The 23,535-nt window shown below is 33.9% G+C and overlaps 1 pseudogene; it reads left to right on the top strand.

Annotated features, from left to right (window-relative positions):
- Positions 1-4,406: 4,406 nt before the first annotated feature.
- On the top strand, positions 4,407-5,914 carry LOC145604546 (3-ketoacyl-CoA synthase 5 pseudogene; annotated as a pseudogene).
- Positions 5,915-23,535: the final 17,621 nt, after the last annotated feature.

Here is a 23,535-nt window from a genome sequence, read left to right as displayed (position 1 = left end):
TCATATATTTAAGGTCAAAGTTTGGTCAAACTTGACAGTCAGATCAGATCAGATCAGACCAGACCATCAGATAAGATCAGATCAGACCAAACCAGACAAGATTAGATAAGCAAAAATAAAGTGAACCAAACAAACCCTAATTTCCAAATTGAATAAGAACATTAAGAGCATCAACACTCATAGTATAATTTTATACCACGGTGTAAATATTCATCCAAAAGCTGCATATTTTTACTACATTGGTGCTATAAAACTATACCATTTGATGGTATATACCATCTCATGGTAAGCTTTTGCTTTGGTCCCAGTGTAACATGAACCAATCAGGTCACGCCATGTGGCCTTGTTATCATGTATCTTTTAATATTTTATCATTTGATGGTATATACCATCTCATGGTAAGCATTTGCTTTGGTCCCAGTGTAACATGAACCAATCAGGTCACGCCATGTGGCCTTGTTATCATGTATCTTTTAATATTTTTTTTCAATTGCACTTTAAGAAATTTTTTTAAAGTAAATAATCATGAAAAAAATTACCATTGTTCATAATTTTTCAAGACCTACACATAGACACCCATATTGATATAGTTTTATATATTTTTTTGAATTCGCTTTTTACCACCTAAATTGCTTATTTTATTTAATTAACTTTACAAACATTAAGTAGCTATTTCCAATAATAAAATTAAATATATTTATAATTAAATTAATTGTATAAATAATAGATATAAGAGAGAGAAAGTGTGGTGGTAAACTTTTTTTATACCATGCGTGGGGTGATTTTTGGAGAAAGTATATTATATTGTGGTATACATAATGTGGAGAAGTAACTCAAGTGAGAAAGTGGTAGAGAGAGAGGGATGGTATACATTTTTATACCATAACTCCATGAGTGATAATGGTCTAAGGAACTCAAGGGAATAATGATGAGCGTAAAATCATCAATCAATAACTTATACTAAAGGCGAAACCAGGAATGACACTTGTCATTTCCTGGTTAAAAATTTTCCCGCCTTTTTTTTCCGCTTTCCTTTTTAATTTTTTTGCCATATTTTAATGACATCTATATATTTATAACCTATAATAATAGTCATTTCTATTTTGACAACATATTTAATCCAATATTACTCAATTAAATTTTTACATATATTCTATATATACTAGGAAACTTTTAATTACAAAAATCATCAATAACTTATACTAAAGGCAAAACCAGGAATGACACTTGTCATTTCCTGGTTAAAAATTTTCCCGCCTTTTTTTTTTCCCTTTCCTTTTTAATTTTTTTGCCATATTTTAATGACATCTATATATTTATAACCTATAATAATAGTCATTTCTATTTTGACAACATATTTAATCCAATATTACTCAATTAAATTTTTTACATATATTCTTTATATACTAGGAAACTTTTAATTACAAAAATACTAACATAGCTTTTAAAAAATAAGGTATTGGAATATATTGTTTTCCAAGATTATTATAATATTATCAATATCAATTTTAATGAAAAATAATTTTGGTAGCATACTTTTTACGAAGTATTAGTCTTAAAACTATACATAACGTTTATAAGAACAAAATAATTTTGTTATAGTATACTTCGTACATAACATATATTGAAAAATTAAATCTAATTGTTCTAATTATCCACAAACTAAAATATATTTAAAAAGTTGATTACGGAATACTAATTATCCTAAAGTAAAATGAACTCAAATAAATTTTTATATTATGCCGATCAAAGTGTGTCAAAAATTTAAGGACAAATGTATATGAGTTCGTATATGGGTACTAACCTAATTACCTAAGCTAATAATTTAATTTTCTTATACAAACGTTAAATCTTCTAAGTTTCTATTACTATATATTTTTTATACAATCCAATTCAATAATCTGTACATTTAAATTAAGTTATTTTGTTACAAATAAATTTTTTGGATAAATTATTGTTGAATTAACACCATATTTATTTATTGTAAAATTTAATTATAACCGTGCATGGCACGGGAATTAACCTAGTAACATATATTCTCCAATAGTCCAATACATATATAATAATATAAATTTCCATAAAAATAACAAAACTTTGAAAATGACATGTCATTTTCATTTCAACAAAGAAAAATTTTGGTGCACACGAAAGCACCATTTTACAGGCCAAGAAGATGGAAAAGTAACAGATTAAATGGGATTATGTCCAATTATAAAAAAAGAAAGTTGATGTCCAAGGGAAAGGTTCTAGAATTGATCACCCTATTTAATTTTTATATTCTCTATTATTGTTTTCTATTTCACTAGTCCAAAGTAATTTCATCTCGAAATTATATGACAATATGAGTAATAAAAGTTATTTTTTTATTTTTTTAATCAACGTGGGACACTTATATACGTAGTATATTTTGTCTATGTTGTTTGGGAACAATGTTACACTCCATCAAACTCATATTGAATGTTACGAGTAATAATTGGCATGTGTCGATAATACAAGCATCATAAAATATTTTTAATCTGTATTATTACAACTTAGAAGAACATATGTTTTAATTATATATTACAAATTCATTTTATATAATTACATTATTATTATACAGTAGCTTATTAGGAGTACCGAGTAACATAAAATTCAGGTACCACTCGTACTAGCTACAAGTTAAAAAGGAGGTATCCTTCCACTAAAATAAGGAATACTTTCAGCTGAACCCATATTCAAACATCATAGATCAGATATCGTACGTATTTATGGCTTTACCTCCCTAAAATCGCCTTAGCTACCCCCATATATTTATTTATGTACTATACATATCATGCATCAAAGTTTGATGCACTCGGTTCGTCATTCGTCATATTTGTAGTCGCACCAAATTTCATAATTAATTTCCAATCCTAAACTTAGCTAATTTCAATTACGTGGCGCCATCTATATTGAATGTCTGTAGAAAACCTTGTAACAAAAGGCAAAATCTAAGCTAATCGGGTATCTTTCTTTTTTAAAAAAGAAAGACCGAAAAACCTAAGACAAGTAAACTTTTGTCCCGGTATGGTGATCTATTATGATAAACAATACATGTAAATTAAACTAGTATTAACTATGTTAACAAAAATGCATTAAATGGGACCGATGGTGATTCTGGTGGATTTTATTTAATTTGATACTAACCCATCACGGGTTTAGTGGATCAATAATTTTTATGTCTATAGTTGATATAGTAACTACATGTGAGATGTGTGTGACAATGAATGACTAACATTTAGCCATATAGCATATTAAGAAATAATTATTGCCGTCCTATACATACTAAAAGTGATTTATTTCATCTATACCTTATCATGTACTACCATCTTAGGAGTTCCACCTCGATCCAATCTCATTTCATGCATTTTGTCAAGAATTTAATTATTGAGAATAATTAATTTTGGTCGAGTATTTTTAATAAACTTCAATTCAACTCTTTTGATTAATTGTCTTAATTAAATCTCTCTTTTGATCTTTAATTTAAAAGGTTTCTTTCTTGTCCTAAAAAGGTTCAATTCAATTCCTTCATGTACTGAAATTGAATTGACTCTTGTGTTCAGCATGAAAATGCTACTTTTAGTTTACCAGATTTCCATGCACATAGAAAATCTCTTAATACAAATTATAAAATATATACTGTAGTTGCTTTAGCATTGGCCGCATTATGGCCAGCAAGTTTCTTCCATAACCTAATGTAAACAATATTATATATTAAGCATTAAACATTTTCACACTTATTAAATTTCCAGACAGGGAGGAAACCTTTTATTTTACTACAACATATAATCTTATTACCAAGTTAACAAGAAAAGTAAAGAAATACAGTAGATTATAGAAACTAATCAAGAAAAAAGGTTAGAAATATAAGATATACTATTGCATGTGTTTGAATATTGTATGGTTTACATGACCATGACTAAAGTCACTAGCATAATATGGTTTATATGAGCATGACTAAGTCACTAACCTAAGATGGTTTATATGAGCATGAGTGCATGACTAATATAATCCAAAGCTTAACTAAGTCACTAACATAACAATTGTCCTTGACTAAGTGACTAATATTGAATAAATTATGATATTTGAATATAATACAGTAGTGTAAAAGAACCAATGGACAATTGTTATTGTTAATCATAACGAGTAATTATTGGTGCGGACTTCCTCCTAACAAAACAAAGCAAGGTTAGTTTTTGGGTCGGAAGTAGAAAGAATAAATGTAGCCATCAATAACAAACCACAATTCAGAGCGTTGAGTGACGCTAGCTAGCTATATTACTTGTAACTTCATTTAATTCTCTCATCCGTCTCCCCATTCATTGCCTTTCCCGTTTCCTTTAAATCTCACCTCATTCTTTACACTTTCTTTGCAATTCAACTCACAAACAACAACAAAAAATGACCCCAAATTTACCCGACTTCTTAAGCTCAGTGAAGCTCAAATACGTAAAACTCGGTTACCAATATTTAGTTAATCACTTCATTACTCTCTTGCTTATTCCAGTCATGTTAAGCATCTTACTACACCTTCTCCAACACGGCCCGTGTGAGATCATCCAAGTATTCTCGTCTTTCCATTACCTTAACTCGTTACAAATTATATCGTCTTTGTTAGTTATTGTATTTGTGTCCACCTTGTACTACACGTCCCGCCCACGGGCCGTGTACTTGGTGGACTACGCTTGTTTTAAGCCACCCGCTATGCTTAGGGTTCCATTTTCGGCTTTTATGGAACATTCCAAACACATAGTAAAAGACCAGAAAAGTGTAGACTTCCAAATGAGGATTCTAGAACGTTCCGGGTTAGGCGAAGAGACGTGTTTGCCTGCCCCTATTCATTACATCCCGCCTTCGCCGAGTATAGCTGCAGCTCGCGAGGAAGCTGAGGATGTTATCTTCAGCTGCCTCGACAAGCTGTTTACCAGTACCGGAGTTAAGGCAAAGGATATCGATATTTTGATTGTTAATTGTAGTTTGTTTTCTCCTACTCCGTCATTGTCAGCAATGGTGGTGAACAAGTATAAGTTAAGAAGTAATATTAAGAGCTTTAATTTATCTGGGATGGGTTGTAGTGCAGGATTAATATCAGTAGACTTAGCTAAGGATCTTTTACAGGCTCATCCTAACTCTAATGCGATCGTTATAAGTACGGAAATTTTAGTCCCGAATTTTTATTGTGGGAAAGAAAGAGCAATGCTCCTCCCAAACTGTCTGTTTCGAATGGGAGGAGCGGCTATTCTTCTTTCTAACAAGACTGCGTACAGAAGGCGGGCTAAGTACCGCCTTCTGCACGTAGTAAGAACACACAAAGGAGCCGATGACAAGGCTTATAACTGTGTATTTCAAAAAGAAGATGATTGTGGTATAGTTGGGACTGCACTTTCAAAAGACCTTATGACTATAGCAGGCGAAGCGCTAAAATCAAATATTACTACTTTAGGTCCATTAGTCCTACCAACTTCCGAGCAACTCCTTTTTCTACTCTCTTTGATCGGGAGGAAGCTCGTTAACCCCAAATGGAAGCCTTATATACCCGATTTCAAGCAGGCGTTCGAGCATTTTTGTATTCATGCTGGTGGTAGGGCGGTTATTGATGAACTCCAGAAGAACCTTCAGTTGTCAGGTGAGCATGTAGAGCCATCTAGGATGGCTCTACATAGGTTTGGAAATACTTCGTCGTCGTCTTTGTGGTATGAGTTGGCCTACATTGAGGCCAAAAGGAGGATGAAGAAGGGTGATAGAGTTTGGCAAATTGGGTTTGGAAGTGGGTTTAAGTGTAATAGTGCTACTTGGAAGTGTTTACGAGGTGTTACTTCTGTTAGCAAAGATAGTCCTTGGGTTGATTGTATTGATAAGTATCCTCTTCATATTCCTGAAGTTGTCAAGTTTTAATAAATTAGTTTAGTTTATCTGTAATGAATGAGTTTTCAAGGGTGTGATTTGTAATGTGATTAATGTGATTTCTAGTATTTGATAATCAAGAAATAAATATGGAGGCAGCCCCAGTTGATCTTTTTTATCAACGAGACTTGTTAATCTAATGGCACATTTGGTAATATTGGTGAACAGTAAATGTTGCCAGCACATAAGTTATCATAGTCATCTGCCAAGTCAGTATGAATGCAAATTAACTATAGCCTACCGTCACAACACCATCTGTTAACTTGGTAGACGACGTTAGTTAACTTGGTAGTTGTTGTGTGAATTTAATGAAATGAATTTACCTCTTTTGTTCAAGTATACGAGTATACTGTGGATATGGTGTTGATCATATCTGCTTTCGTTTTTTAGAGATAAAAAATAAAAATAAAAATCGTATTTCTTGAACTGGTCATCTCCGAGTTGGGTTGCTCTAAGGATCCCGTCGTTTGTTGATCTGAGATTTATGTGACATCTACGAAACCAAAAAATCCCTCAATATGCAATTGGAGAATCATGAGACATCTACGAAGCCAAAATATATAGGGGCTTTTCTCGCCTAAGTCATGTGAGTCGATCGATGTATTCTGATATTCTCCAGCCATAGTTATATATCACCGACATAATTTTGGTGGTCATCTGGACGATCTAGTTGTGTTGCGGTCTGTAGCGTGAGAGGAGAGAGAATAGGAAGAAGCAGCATTTGAGAATTGGGAATATAAAGTACTAATTGTTGCTAGCTAATAATATTTTTTATAAATTTAAAAAAAAAACAAAAAATTAAACTTTAAATATTTACTACGAGTAATTTTTTTTTTTTTGAAAGGAAATATTTACTACCTACTGCTCTCCCAGATTCCACATTCCCACTCTCCTACGTGAAAGCTAATTTTTCTTTTTAATTTTTTATTTTCCTGCAATGTATGCATTATAACATTAATAATGTTGACTTCATTTTATTATTATTTTTTTTTTCATTATAGTTTCTATTTTTGTTTTTTCATACTCCTCCGTATCAATATAATGTTCCTATTTATGTAAATCGATGCAAGTTTTTATACATTTTTTACCGTAAATATCTTTAATGTCACACTAGCAAAAAATAATAGACCTTTGATGTTCTAATAAGGGCTGCACTTAGGGTGTGTTTTATTCACCTAATTTTCACTGATCTGAACTTAATCAACTTATACAAACTTATTTTAGTTGTAATTCTACTTGTGTAACACTTATCAGAACTTATTGACCCTGATATGAACTTATGTAGAATTTATTTTTCCTAAATAAGTGAAAATAAGGTGAATAAAAGGGCCATATCTAATGCAACTGTGTTTTAATAAGTGTTATATTTCCTTCTTTGGCGAAAAACTACATTTTAATATTATATATCTCTCCTCCTGTAATCCCCACCCAAATCCGTTACCAATTTACCTCACTATTTTTCTTTTACAATTTTTTTTAATACTCTAACTACCCCACTTACCTCTTATTTTATTTAAATCAATTAAATTGTCTAAAATTATGTGTCAGTGAAAGTGTAACACTTATTAAAACACAAAGGGAATAAAAGTTAAGATAGTACTCCGTAACAATGTACTCACCAAGACGAATCAAATTAGATTCTATATTACTATATTTATTCTTATAGACTAAGAGAAATTTAGAAAATTCTCTCTTATTTTTTAAAAGTGAAAGATTCCAAACATGAACATCATTGTAGAATGGAGGGAGTATTTAAGAAATGGGAGGAGAAAATGCATGAATTACATTTTTTTTTTCTTTTTTTTTTTAAAAAAGGTGAAAAGTACAATATATACAAAAGTTAAAGAGAAAAAGTGGAAAAAAGAACAAGATACTCGATATTGACTCGGTTAAAACTGGACCCGTTATAGCTCAAATCAATATGTTTACGAGTGGATTAGACCCACCCCAAACTCAAACTCGTCTCGGATAAACCTCAAATTATATGTACTTGACAAATAACAGGAACTAAAAAAACACCATAAAACAAGTAAAATCAAAACCAAACTATTATACGAAGTATAGTGTTTTTAACTCTCATATGATTCAATTAACTTTATTGAATTCATTTGACTTTCATTACCTTTGTTTGAAAGTATTTGACTTTCATTTGATTATTTTAGTTTTCTTTAATGTATTTCACTTCTATTTGATTTAGTTAATTAGCTTTGTTGATTGCATTTGACGTTCATTTAATTTGATTCATTTAATTTTGTTTGCATGTGTTTGACTTAGCTTACATTTGATTCAAGTAGCTTTTGTAGACGAATTCATTTGACTTTTATTTGATTTAATTACCTTTGTTTGAAAGTGTTTGACTTTCATTTGATTATTTTAGTTTTATTATCGTAATTTACTTTCATTTGATTTAGTTAGCTTTGTTGAATGCATTTAACGTTCATTCATTTTGCTTTTGTAGAATTCATTTGACTTTCATTTGATCTACTAAACTTTGTTTGAATGTGTTTGACTTTCATATATGTTTCAATTTGTTTTTTCTACATTTTATACTTTAATTTTATTCAATTATTTTTGTTTCAATTTGTTTGACTTTTTATTAATTCTTTTGACACAGACTTTCTATTAATTCAATTAGCTTTGTCAAAGGAATTAGACTTTCATGTAATTCTATTAGATTTGTTTAATACATTTCGCTTTCTTTGATTTAATTAGCTTTATTTGAATATGTTTGACTTTAATTTTTTTTAGGGCTGTTTGACTTTGTTAATTTTAATTCATTTAGTTTTATTGAATGCATTTAACTTTCATTTGATTCATGCAGTTATTAGTTTTGTTGAATACAGTTGACTTTCTTTTTATTCAACTAGTTTTGTTTGAATGTGATTTACATTTGATTCAAATGTCTTTTTTTTTTTTTTTTAATTCATTTGTCTGGTATTTGTTCAATGGGTCTTATTTGAATGTGTTTGACTTACATTTGATTCAATTTGTTTATTTACCTTTGATTCAATTTATTTATTCAACTGAGTGTGAATTTAATTTGATTTCAAATATTTTTGTTTGAATGTGTTTGTTTATTCAAGTGAGTTTGACTTTAATTTGATTCAATTATTTTTGTTTGAATGTGTTTGTTTATTCAAGTGATTTCAACTTTCATATGATTCAATAATTTTTGTTTGAATGTGTTTGACTTTTTATTGATTTAATTAGTTTTGTTGAATGAAATTGGCTTTCATTTAAGTCAATTTGATTTGTTGGATGCATTTGACTTTCATTTTATTCAATTTGTTTTGTTTCAATGTGATGAGTTTCTTTATGTTCGACTAGTTTTTGCCCTGTGCAAATGCATGAATTTATAACAAGACTTGAAAATAATAAAAGCCAATTAAAAATAATTTAGTTTAAATGAACTGACTTATACATATCGTTTTTTATTTGAAATTTGAATTTTTTTAATGTCTATCCTTAAAACTCCCTTGTTACTTTGTTAGATACACATTGCTTAAAATATTTTTATAAATTATTGTACTCCGTAAGTTCTTATTCATTAAAAAAAAAAAATTACGTTATTTTTTAAGAAAAAGAAAAAGAGAAAAGGTAAAAAAATTTGGGTGGCAAAATTTTTAATGTAAATGCGACACGTGTACTTTTGGGATACATGTATGATGAGTTTAGTACGGAGTATATAGTATAGCTTACCTTGTGGCCTTTCATTTAATTCGTTTAGAATGCATTTGAATTAAAATAGATTCAACACGGCTTGTTCAAAGGTGTTTCAACTTCAATTTAATTTAATAGCTTTGTTTGAAAGTGTCTTTATTTCAATTTATATCAATTACATTTGTTTGATTGTTTTCACTTTTAATTTATTCAATTATCTTTTTTTTTCTTTTTTTTTTTTTAATTTTTTTTTTTGAAGGAATCAATTATCTTTGTCTTTTTTTTTTTTTTTTTTTTTTTTTTTTTTTTTTTTTTTTTTTTGAAGGAATCAATTGTCTTTGTTTTAATATTGGGTTGAATTTTTATTTTTGATTTTTTTGATTTTTTTTTTTTGGTGAGAGTTTATTTTCCATATTCAAATAATGTTTCCATACTTCATGTGGTTATGCCGGATAGGTTTACCAACATGTTAATATTAATTTGGGAATTTTTTTAATGGTAACCCTCCAAAAGTGTAGCCATGAAATGAATCAATGACCTTCTTTTTATTTTTTTCACAAAATGACCATAATTAAAAAATTTATTCCAATAGTAACGGTATTTCATTTTTTTTTTTTTTTTTTTTTTTGAATGCAGTAACCATATTTCATTTAATACTTAATTTTTTAAATTATAGTAGTAGTTAATTAAAATTAACTATAGTAGCTTCCTTTTTTTTTATTTTAATAAAAAAAAAAAAAAGAAAAACACTTCAATAAATAACAGCCACCGCTAGCCACCCACACCACCACCTCCACCAGTCAGCCAACCTTTTCCCCTCCCCCTTCGCTGTCGGCGTCCGGTACAGCTAACCCGCCGACGACCCTAAATCGTCGGAACATCGCTGTTCATAGCTCCAAAATCAAATCCCCCAAATTCCCTCCCCCAACAAACTCAACTATCTTTCTCCAATCTCCATTGAAACAGGAAAAGTTTGAGCAACTCATCAACGGTGGATTCACTGGAACGGAGCGGTAATCGAGGTCGGGTCTGGTGGTGGCTGAGTGAAGGTGACGGTGGAAGTTGTGGAGGTGTTACCTGGGTTAGTTGGTGGTAGTGATTCTTAATTGAACTACTTCATATTTACAACTTACAAATTCGTGTTGCATGTTGAATTCACCAAATCAATTTGCCCCATTATCTGGGTTGAGAATGTCGAAGGAGAGAGAAAGATGCTTGGAGGTTGAGATGTCGATGTAGAGTTAATTTACAGCCAAGAGATGGCGTTAAATCAAGGTTTAAAGCCGTTAGTGAGCTCTGCTGAATAGTCACCTTATACGTGGCTACTTGTACATGTCACGAGCAGGAAGTTACAATTCTGTCCTTCATTAAATAGGTTGAAATACCTATAGAGCCCCTAGATTAACATCTTATAGCAATCAAAGAGATTAACCTGAATTTGCCGATAAATATGATCTATTCTGTTGAGTTTAAATTGAAGGGATTGATGGTTTCATGAATATGTTGGGTGTTGCTATTGGTGGTGCAGTAGTTGTCTTCAGTTTTGATTTTGATTCTGTTTTTTTATTTAAAATTATTGTGCAATGAATTCAGTGTATGGTGATTGAGATATGAAATCAAAATCAGAGGTATTTTTGGCATTTATTCGGCAAGAAAGTGACAAATCTTTGATCGAAATGATAAAAGATCAATATTTAAACTTTGTTCTAATCTTTATACCACAATATTTTACAAGTCCAATAGAGTTATTTAAGTATAATTATAATTAAGGAAATTTTGTCTAAAACTACATGTTGATAATACTTTTTTGTCAAAAACCACTCACTTAAAAAATTATGTTGCTCAACACCACCCAAATTAAAATTTTTGTTGTCAATGACCACCTGACTTAACATTTCAATATTGACCATAAACTTTGGCAATAACCATAAACTTTAGCATTGACTTAAGGCACATGACTTGCACGAGATCCCCCTTCTTTCTTTTTTTCCTTTGATATCTTTGGTGCCCTCTCTTCTATCTCCTCTCTTCTTCCCTATTCTCTTTTCAATTCAATCTCCATTTTTACTTCTTAAGTTCTGAAATTCTTATCACCCATTATTGGATAGTAGCAACATCCTTTGAATTATCCTTAATTCGTATCCCACCTAGATAAAACAAGTCACCCACACGAAATCAACCTCTTTGATTTGGGGCAAAAAAGAAACAAAAGACATTAAATTAATTTAAAAAATTAAAGACAAACAAGGGGGAGAGGAGTAGAAGATGAAGAAACGTTAGGAATCAGGCCATGGAATGATGAAGTTTAGAGGGTGGGTTTTAGAATAAGGAGAGAAGAGAGGAAAAAAGAAAAAGAATAAAAAAAAAAAAAAGGAAGTCAAGGCACGTGTTAGGGTCAACGCCGAAAAATTTAATCAAGGTAAAATTTCCGGTGATAGGTGACATTTTACAACATAAATATTAATTTTTTGGGTGGTCCTAGGTAACAATTTTTATTGTGGGTGGTTTTACAAAAAGTGTTATTTAGGGTATGTGTGGGGAATAATTTCAAGCCTTTAAAATCCCACTAGCTTGAACCCCACTGTGATCATACACTAAAGTACGGTGGCGTCCAAAAGGGAAGAAGATAGAGCAAAAGAGTCGCCAACAAGTTTTTTAGGAACTTGTAAACCATTCACGAGGTGAAGGTTACACCCCTTAACGATCCAAGAGATCGTCAACTCCATAAGGTCATGAACCAAATAAGGGTTCGGGGATGATGGTACAAATCCAACCTAAAAGAGATTGAACCTGCCCTAATAATAGGCCTCTACTTTATTCTGTTCGTATTCATGTGCGCTTTCTGACTAACATACAATCAATAGGATTAACCCTAAACCTGTTTAATCTATGTTGGTTGAATTTAATGCACAAACAAACTATTATTGGCGATCACTTGAATTATAATCACAATTAACCCTAAACAAGATTATTAATATCTTATTAAGCGTGATTACAAGTACAAATTCCCTTTAACATGCAATAAAGGTGATCAAGCAATAATAAATAAATAACATCATGAATAATAATTATAATAATAACAATATCAATCATAATCATAATAATCATAATCATGTTAAAGCATAGCAAGATCCTAGGCATGATACTAACAAGATTAATAACAAACCCTAGCATGTCACTAAGCAACAAAAATCAAATCTTTAACCCTAACATGATACTAACATGAATAAACATTAGGAAGAAAATAGGAAGCATCATAGCAATCATATTTAATATTAAAAATACCCTAGACATGATACTAGGAATATCCTAATAACAATATAAACATGATATCTACATCATAATATCAATAAAACCATTAAAGTACTTACTTGGATGCCTCGTACCTCTTTCTAATAACAAAATACACACGTTAGTAACTTCAAGGAAAATAATAATCAAAACAATTAAATTAAATAATTGAAAGAGAGATTTGGGACCAAACCCTCAGAAATTAAAACCTTTCACGTCTAGGGCGAAGGCAACTTCGAATATGGCTAGGTGTTTCTAGATCTTGTGAATGCGGAATTTTGTATTAAAAAAGCAAAGTTAGAAAAGAAAGATGAAAGTATGCTAAAGAATTAATGTTATTGAAAATTGATGAAAAGAGATGAATTGTTTGTAGATGAAGAGAATTAATGAATGGTAATTGATGATGAAAACGGAGTTTTTTGATACGATATTTATAGAGAAAATCATCCAAAAAAGATAATTTATCAAAACAGAGTCTGAAGACCACAAAAACACATTGGCGCCAGCCCTGGCTCATTGGCGCCAGGACTAGTGGCTAGCGCCAGGCGCCAATGCTGGCGTCTGGCGCCAATCCTGGTTCCAGGCGCCAAGGCCTGGGGTTGGACGCCAATTCGGAATTCAACGCGTTTTCGAAAATCTGATAAATTTCCCATACTGGAAGATAAAATAATATAATCTCAGTCGAAAATGCTATTTGATCTAATTAAAACTCTGAAGAATCCTAATTGAATTAAGAATGATAAGAACCTTCTAGAATGTTCTAGAAGACCAAAACCATTCCTAATTGCATTAGGAATGATAAATCATATTAGGCCCTCCCCTAGATCATTGGGCCGTACTTAAAGCTCAAACCAGGTCCAGTTTAGTAAATTGGTCATAACTTCCTCAATATTCATCGGAATTGGGCTTATAATATACCGTTAGAAAGGTCTTTGCAAACCCCATCCAACTACACCACTATTGGACCCATATCATGGACCAAAAAAACTGGATTGGCTGTTTTCTTAAAATAAAGTTTTAAAAAACAGAGAGAAGAGAAAAGAAATAAAACTTTCCGCAACACTAGACCTTTCCACACTTTCGTTTCATTCGATTATGATTCGACGTGAAAGGCACTCATCACTGGGTTTGGTTGTGGGGAGACACAAATGGGTGTCTACAAAAGCCCCCACTTTGACTGAGTTTGGAGAAACGCAAGTTTCGAAAACGAAAGTCAAAGTAACTATAGGGACGGAGAATGATTCAGAACGTTCTGCGATCCTAAATCAATCTTGTAACGCCGATACCTGCAAAACTAGCATTAGTTAAACAGATAAAAGAGTTAAGAAAGGCGTATCTTGCACCGTCGAGCACACGTCTCTTAAAGTAACCGATTTGCTTTGATGACCTCCTACAAGCTAGAGAATGCCATCCCGCTTGAAAACTGCTACGCCCGTAACTGCTTCCAAATTAGAAGATTGCTTCGCCTGAAACTATCCTCCTCCGCATTGATAATATTCCACGTCCAAGGGAACATTATCGAAGATTATTTCTCTCGAAACAATCCTCATCCGCATTGACCATCTTCCATGCCTAAGGGAATATGATCGAAGACAACTTCGCCAAAAATTACCTTCAGTTGTTTGTGACAACTCTCCACAATCTAGGGAATACCACCTTGCTGCTTTGACGTTCTGAACAAAGAACTTCTTTTTCCTGCTGTGATAGTCTTCGAAAAGATCACTGCTTTTTAATATTTGCTATGCCAGTACGTCGGCGCTTTGCTGTTTGTGAACCAGTATGTCGGTGCTTTTGATGTGATGACAATCCTCTTTTCTTTGGGAATAGTTGCCAACACAACTCTTGTATGATGTATGACAATCCGATTTAGGGAAAGTTGTCAATGCCACGTAACAATCCATCCTTGGAAATGTTGTCACGATGAAGCGACAATCCGTACCTCGGAAAATTTGCCAAAATCCAATTTTTGGAAAAGTTGCCAATGCTTCGTAACAATCTTTCATAAGAACTTTGCTACGATCGACAATCCACATCTTGGAATATAACTCTTGAAAGCAATCCACCTTGAAAATTTGCCAACGCTGTGCGACAATCCTTTTGGGAAAATATTGCCACTATTGACAATCCGCGTCTTGGAACATTTGCAAAAAAGAGTCGATCGACAATCCACTTCGGGAAAATTTGCCACTTGCTGAAGACAATCCACGTTGAGGAACTTTTGCCGAAATTTATGATGAGTAGAGACCTACAACAATCCTTTGGGAAATTTTGCTATAGGGAACTGGGTGTATGACAATCCAATTTTGGAAAACTAGCCAGCGATGTATGAATGTATGACAAACCGAACTTGGAAAAACTTGCCAAACAAAGAAGGAGCACGACAATCCACGCTTGGAAACTTTGCCAGAGATGACAATCCAATCTTGGAAAAATTGTCGTTGAAGAAAATGCACGACAATCCATTTTTGGAAATATTGTCAGTTGGGGATGACAATCCAATTTTTGGAAAACTTTTTCGTTTAATAAGAATGCGCGACAATCCATATTTGGAAATATTGTCGTTTAAGTGCTTGCTTTTGAACCGATTGTAATGAGCCAGTGTTTTAGGCGCTTAAGCTAAGTGAGACGATTTTTTTTTGCAGGTCAATCACTTATTGCAATTGTAATCAAACCGACTACTAATCATGTCAAATTGCTTATAGGGGCTAACTGGCGTACCAAGGAACCCGAAATTGATGTATGAGGTCGAAATCACCTTTCTGGGAGGCTTCGAGCTCTGTCGTTGCTAAGATATCTCTAGCGCCAGGCGCTGGAGTAGGGTCTTCCCTGTTCTGCTGCACCTGTATTTATTTTTGACTATAGAACTTTGCCAATTTCTTTAATTATCTTAGGGTTGACCTAAGGCTTAATGTTGCTTGACTCATCGACTTGACACGACTCAAGGTATAAACTTGACTCGATATGTTTGACTGACTCGAGGTTGACTCGACTCGAAGTGTAATGACACATGTGTTAGACTCAAATCAAAGTGATATGAAACGACATGACTCAATGTGTACATGACTCGTGTGTGCATTGTAATGTGATCGTGCGACTCGAAAAATGCAAAAAAGCAAAAATTTTCTGTCAATTTTGTGGAGGGTACCGACTTTCTCCCGAAAAAGAAAGACGTGAAAAAGAAAATCAAAGTTTTCGAATGCATGTTGAATGAGCTTAGTCAAATGTTGTTTGATACTATCTCTCAAGGTGCAAGGATTAATTCATCCTAGGCTATCTCAATGGTTGACTCCATAATGAAAGTATTTGGGTAACTTAGGCACGGAGGCTAAGCACTTCATACTTCGATGCTATGATGATTATGATTGATGAGTGATGTTGATATGACAAGGCATGCTTCAACGTTAAGATTTCATGACAAAGGGTTCCTAAGGGAAGCATATTTGGTCGTGTATCTGTGCGGTGTGTGATAGTGACACTAAAGCTAGGCCGCAAGAGCTAAGTGTGTGGGAAAATATTATTGTTAAAAGAGCCAAATAATGGTGACTCTTAGGCTAGGTAAGCTAATGATGTAGGGATCAAGCCCCCAAGTCTAGCTCTAAATGAATAGGGATGAGCACAGGGGATCCCTTGATATGATCATGGTGTAAGTGTGTGAATGTGAATATGAATGCATTTTTATTACGGCCGCACCTCGATGGGAGGTTGCCTACGTATCCGTTAGGAATCAGGCCGAACGTAGCTCTAGTCAAACCTCGCACAAGTGTGTATACCTCAAAAAGGTCTTTTTAAGGGTTGTAACGTGGTTAGGCTAAAGGTTTAAAGAAGAAGGGGATAAAGGCTCAAGACCCTAGATAAGCCCCCAAGGTGTGCAACCTTGCTTTTGAATATTTGTATTTTTATGCTTGAGGTTTTCTACTCTTTTTTTTTAGCTCTTTCGTTTGCTTTAGCATTTATTTTATTTTAATAAGTGTGGGCAATCTCGATCATGTGGTCTATCACTCACTTGACATTCATGTTTCTCAGGCACGGTACCGAGCACTCGATAAGAGACGCAATCTGAGACGTGTTCTTATCAAAGATATTTTCACATCATAGACATTGGAACACTTGCCCTTTTGTACACTTTCATTTATTTTTGCTTTTGCTTATTTTTGCTATTTTTTGAATTACTCAAGCTTTTTATGAAATTGAAAATTGCATTAGTTGCACACCATCCCATCCCAAGGTTAGATAGATGTAGGTTGAAAAAAGAAAGGTCTATCGTTAGACGAGGCTCAAAGGGTTTATGAAGAAAGGATCGTATAATTGAAGGGCGAAAGGAGATATGATGTGGCTACAAGAGGTGCCTCAAATCATTGGTATACCTTGTGCTTAATTCGACATGGATTTTTTTTTTTTTTTTTTTTAATGAAATGATCATATGCAAGGAAATAAATGCTCATTTTATTAAAAAGGGAAAAGAAAAGAAAAACTACAAAATAATCTAAAGGAAAAGAAAAGGTGCCTATGCTAGACTTATTGGGGAAAGCAAAAAAAAAAAAGAAAAAGAAATAGACAAAAGAGGTCATGAAATCTTGTCATTGAAGCTCGCCTCTTGTCTTGTGTTGTTTGCTCCGACATCATCCAGTCTTCTCGCTAGCTAGAGGCAATGGGATCTTATTTGCTTCTATGAGATCTTGAATGAGATTTTGAAACCTGTAGCATTGATCGGTGGTATGACCGTTTCCTCGATGGTACTTGCAATAGGAATTTGGATTCCATCTCGAAGATCGATTTTCTGGTGTTGGATCCTCGGTAGGGCCAATAGGTTTGATTAATCCTCGATCATAGAGATGATTGAAAGCAGCATCGTAGGTCATTCCAATGGATGTGAACTCTCGCCTGGGTTTCCTTTTAGATCCTTGATTGTCCACGGCTAAGACATCATTATGGTCAAAGGTACTAACATTATTACTAGAGTGGGTGCTTTCGGAAGAAGAAGGATTGTCGCTCTTCTTTCCTTTCCAGCCACCGTGGTTGCTATTGTTAGTAGCTTTTTGCTTTGCGAGGTCATCTTCAATCTCGATACCTATGTCATAGACGGCCTTGAAAGTATTCAAGTTGTGTTGATATTTTAAGTGCTTTGAATACTTTTCTTGGAGATTCTTGATAAACATCCTCACGGAATCTTTTTCGGTGGGGACCTCAATCATCTTGGCGGAAGTTTCTCTCCATTTATTAAAGAAAGAAGTAAAGCCTTCATTCTCTTTTTGTCTAAGCATCTCAAGTTGTCTATGATCGGTTTCAACTTGAATATTGCCCTTGTACCTATCAACGAAAGCGTTTGCTATCAATTCCCAGGTAGAGGTTTTCTCCTTGTCAAGGGAGAAGAACCATTGTTGGCAAACGGTTTCAAGAGATAGTGGGAACAGAGAGGGGAAAACCCTCTTATCGATACCCTTAATGCTCATTATAGTTTCAAAAGCTCTTAGATGGAAGTAAGGGTTATCTGTTGCCTTGAATTTAGGGATGTCAGTGGCGTTGAACTTATGCGGAAGAAGTTCCTTGTCCAGCGAGACCCCTTGCGAACTCATGTCCTGAAATTTGTAGTCACTAGATAGCTTGCTCAAGCTTTCTTGCATGAGGTCCATCCGTTGTTGCTTCACGGGATCATCAACTTTGAGGGTGAGTAGTTTCAGTGTTTCAGTCATGGTAACCAATTGGTTCCTAAGCTCATTGACTTCTTCTTGAGTTGCCATTATCTTCTTAGCCTTCCTCTTTTGACGAATCGGTTTATCAAAAAGTGAGACTTGAATAAAGCGGTTGTCCTTGATTAATCGCCCTTCTCTCCTCGACCAAGTACTGTGGAAAAGGAAATTGGGGATATTTATTGTTAATTATTTGACTCAAACTTTATTCAACATGCAATGGATGGAGGAGGTGAAGAAAGATGGAAGAATGTGAAGAAAGATTTAGATGGAGGGATATGAAGAATTAGAATGTACCCCCCAACTCAAATGACGGAAAGACCGACTCATGCATGGACCTACGACATGGTCATGGTGATGTGTACTCAAAGTGTGTGCTAAGACTAGTGAATGTAGGTGACATGTTAAGACTCGTGTCATGACCATGTGGCTAGACTATGTGACCAAGACTCGATTAATGATTTAATTAAGCATTATTGTCGGCAAAATTAACCGAATTTAAACAGAAAACTGACTAATTAGACAGTAGGTGATGACTCGACAAATAATCCGAACTGTCGGCCAAGCGACAGAACTGGCGTCACAATATGGTGATTGGCGCCAGACTTTTTAGTAAATGTCTGGCGCTACACACCATACAGTGGCGCTACAGATCAGATTTTGGCACCAATATTGGAGCCTCGGTCTGGGACTGTTTTCGGTATTATTAGTCAACTGGGGTATGCCTAAAGTCGTACTAGGTCAATTCCGATTAAAAGAAAAAATTTTGTTGATTCAAATTAATTAATTAATTAATTAATTAATTAATTAGGCAAAGTTCTTTAAGTCATCAATTATAATCTCAAGACAAATCAACAAACGGTTAAGAGGAGCATAGGATATATATGCACAACAAATAATGCACAATTAGTCAAGTAGGCACAACATGATGCAATGAGTTCGCAACCTAACCATGGCTCTAGTTCTCTAAAGTTCGGGATATGGTTTAGTCAAATAGGGTCCATGGTTAATTGTTCAGATGCACCGCGTAGAAGCCTAACCGTGAAGGGTTAACGCGTGTGGATAGAACACCGCGAGTTTTTAGAAAAAACTCACTTCCATGGTTTGGTGAATTCAACCTCTTAGATGTACCCTTTGTTGCCAGGAGCGTTCAATCGGGTAGATAGAGCATGAATTCCCAGAAGGTTATGTCCATATGTAGAACACATATGGGTTTCAGAAAAGTGAGAAAAAATTCAATCAGGAAGTAGGATCGAGCAAACAATACGAAAAACCGGTCGAAATTAGAACGCATATTTCTGGCTCGGTATTGGGGGAAATTGGCGCCAGCAAACAGAGACTGGCGCCAACTTTTAACTGTAGCGCCTGGCGCCAATACTGGCGTCTGGCGCTACGGCTAAAAGTATGGCGCCAAGCTCTGGCCCCTGACGCTACTTCCCACATGCCTCAGCAGCTTTCTGTGCTCAATAAAATCATCCAGTTTCGCGTGGTGTTATTTCAGTCCTAGTTGTGAAAGACATTTCTCAAATTTCCTACGTGTAAAAATCCTTATGTTTTTTACTCATTACGGATGGTCTTTCCAATGAGAACCTTTTTATGCATATGAAAATAATGTTAATCAAAATTACGCACATGAAATACTTAGAACTTTTCGAGTCTCATCCACTCATTCTAAATCATTGCCGAAACAAATTCAGGAATTAAAATAGAAATCCTCCCCAGTGGAGTCGCCAAAAACTGTGGGGAATAATTTCAAGCCTTAAAAATCCCACTAGCTTGAACCCCACTGTGATCATACACTAAAGTACGGTGGCGTCCAAAAGGGAAGAAGATAGAGCAAAAGAGTCGCCAACAAGTTTTTTAGGAACTTGTAAACCATTCACGAGGTGAAGGTTACACCCCTTAACGATCCAAGAGATCGTCAACTCCATAAGGTCATGAACCAAATAAGGGTTCGGGGATGATGGTACAAATCCAACCTAAAAGAGATTGAACCTGCCCTAATAATAGGCCTCTACTTTATTCTGTTCGTATTCATGTGCGCTTTCTGACTAACATACAATCAATAGGATTAACCCTAAACCTGTTTAATCTATGTTGGTTGAATTTAATGCACAAACAAACTATTATTGGCGATCACTTGAATTATAATCACAATTAACCCTAAACAAGATTATTAATATCTTATTAAGCGTGATTACAAGTACAAATTCCCTTTAACATGCAATAAAGGTGATCAAACAATAATAAATAAATAACATCATGAATAATAATTATAATAATAACAATATCAATCATAATCATAATAATCATAATCATGTTAAAGCATAGCAAGATCCTAGGCATGATACTAACAAGATTAATAACAAACCCTAGCATGTCACTAAGCAACAAAAATCAAATCTTTAACCCTAACATGATACTAACATGAATAAACATTAGGAAGAAAATAGGAAGCATCATAGCAATCATATTTAATATTAAAAATACCCTAGACATGATACTAGGAATATCCTAATAACAATATAAACATGATATCTACATCATAATATCAATAAAACCATTAAAGTACTTACTTGGATGCCTCGTACCTCTTTCTAATAACAAAATACACACGTTAGTAACTTCAAGGAAAATAATAATCAAAACAATTAAATTAAATAATTGAAAGAGAGATTTGGGACCAAACCCTCAGAAATTAAAACCTTTCACGTCTAGGGCGAAGGCAACTTCGAATATGGCTAGGTGTTTCTAGATCTTGTGAATGCGGAATTTTGTATTAAAAAAGCAAAGTTAGAAAAGAAAGATGAAAGTATGCTAAAGAATTAATGTTATTGAAAATTGATGAAAAGAGATGAATTGTTTGTAGATGAAGAGAATTAATGAATGGTAATTGATGATGAAAACGGAGTTTTTTGATACGATATTTATAGAGAAAATCATCCAAAAAAGATAATTTATCAAAACAGAGTCTGAAGACCACAAAAACACATTGGCGCCAGCCCTGGCTCATTGGCGCCAGGACTAGTGGCTAGCGCCAGGCGCCAATGCTGGCGTCTGGCGCCAATCCTGGTTCCAGGCGCCAAGGCCTGGGGTTGGACGCCAATTCGGAATTCAACGCGTTTTCGAAAATCTGATAAATTTCCCATACTGGAAGATAAAATAATATAATCTCAGTCGAAAATGCTATTTGATCTAATTAAAACTCTGAAGAATCCTAATTGAATTAAGAATGATAAGAACCTTCTAGAATGTTCTAGAAGACCAAAACCATTCCTAATTGCATTAGGAATGATAAATCATATTAGGCCCTCCCCTAGATCATTGGGCCGTACTTAAAGCTCAAACCAGGTCCAGTTTAGTAAATTGGCCATAACTTCCTCAATATTCATCGGAATTGGGCTTATAATATACCGTTAGAAAGGTCTTTGCAAACCCCATCCAACTACACCACTATTGGACCCATATCATGGACCAACCAAACTGGATTGGCTGTTTTCTTAAAATAATGTTTTCAAAAACAGAGAGAAGAGAAAAGAAATAAAACTTTCCGCAACACTAGACCTTTCCACACTTTCGTTTCATTCGATTATGATTCGACGTGAAAGACACTCATCACTGGGTTTGGTTGTGGGGAGACACAAATGGGTGTTTACAGGTTTGTTCTCTTACGTTGAAATTTAGTTCAGTTCAGTTCAGTTCAGCTCATTTCAGTTCAATTCAGTTCAGTTCAGTCCAGTTCAGTTCAGCTCCTAATTTCCTTCTCTTATAAAATATTTAGTTCAGTTCAGTCAATGAGAACATACTCTTAATAGGTGATTTTAGACAAAATTTCCTAAAATTTACAGAAAACCAAGCCCCAATCACAAGCTCCGGTGGAAGACCCTTTTTCAAAAAAGATGCAACTCAGGTCCTTTTCTCATACGTTTATTTTCAGTTCAGTTCAGCTCCTAATTTCCTTCTCTTATAAAATATTCAGTTAAGTTCAGTTCAGTTCAGCTCAACTCAGTTCAGTTCAGTTCAGTTTATGAGAACAGACCCTTAGCTCTCTTGAAGAAGTTTATGTTGGACAATATTGTACCTAGCTAGTGTAAGTATAAATGTGATCTTCACTTTATTTTTGAGCTATAGAATATAGTCATATACACTTTGATCTATTTTGATTGACGAAAAATGTGTCAATCAAGAGCCAAAATTTAAAATGGGAATGTTGTCTTGCTGCTATAAAGCACGAAATAGTTATCAATTATTTTTATGTAAATAATAGTATATATCTCTTCTATTTAAGCTAGCGGGTCAAATTCTCTCTCAAAATTTGAGTCGGTGCCTAGGGTTCTAAGGTTTCTTCTTTGTTCTTGAGGTTTTTTCAGCTTCAATCTCCTTTTCTCCTCCAATACTAACAATTAATTCTTGGTTTTTTAGTCTTATTCTGCCAAGATTATTAAATTGTTAACCAATCAATCCTTTTTAAGTTTTTTTATTCAACTTTTACATTCTGAGGAGCCTTTCCTATTTCTTAAGTCTTATTCTTAGTTGCCCCACCATTCAAGCTTGCTCACCACTTCTTACTTCCTGTTTCTACACGTGGTATTCATGCAAGACACCTTAGTGTCTCCTTTTCCTCATTAACGATTATAATTGGGATTTACCTACCCAAAATTCATCTTCCAGATTTTTACTTCTAATATAATTAAATTTCTACTGCTCTGTTCTTCAATTAGTACACGTCTTTACTTCTCCCCTTAAAATTCTGTCCTGTGTTGGCTTTTAATATGGCAAATTCCAATCATTGGATCGTGTATCAATCGGGTGTGTATTTAAACCAACCTTTGGAGCATTATCTTACTAATATTGACTGGAACAAGGCGGTTGTTGGAAGATTCTTTGGGCCCAATCCTCCATGTCGGTCGCTCGTTCAACAGATGGTCGATACTCAATGGCTCACACGAGGTAATATTATTGTCCATCGTACTGG

This window comes from Chenopodium album, chromosome 1 (genome assembly GCF_948465745.1).
Source record: "Chenopodium album chromosome 1, dcCheAlbu1.1, whole genome shotgun sequence".
NCBI lineage: Eukaryota > Viridiplantae > Streptophyta > Magnoliopsida > Caryophyllales > Amaranthaceae > Chenopodium > Chenopodium album.
This window is presented reverse-complemented; position numbering and strand designations above follow the sequence as displayed.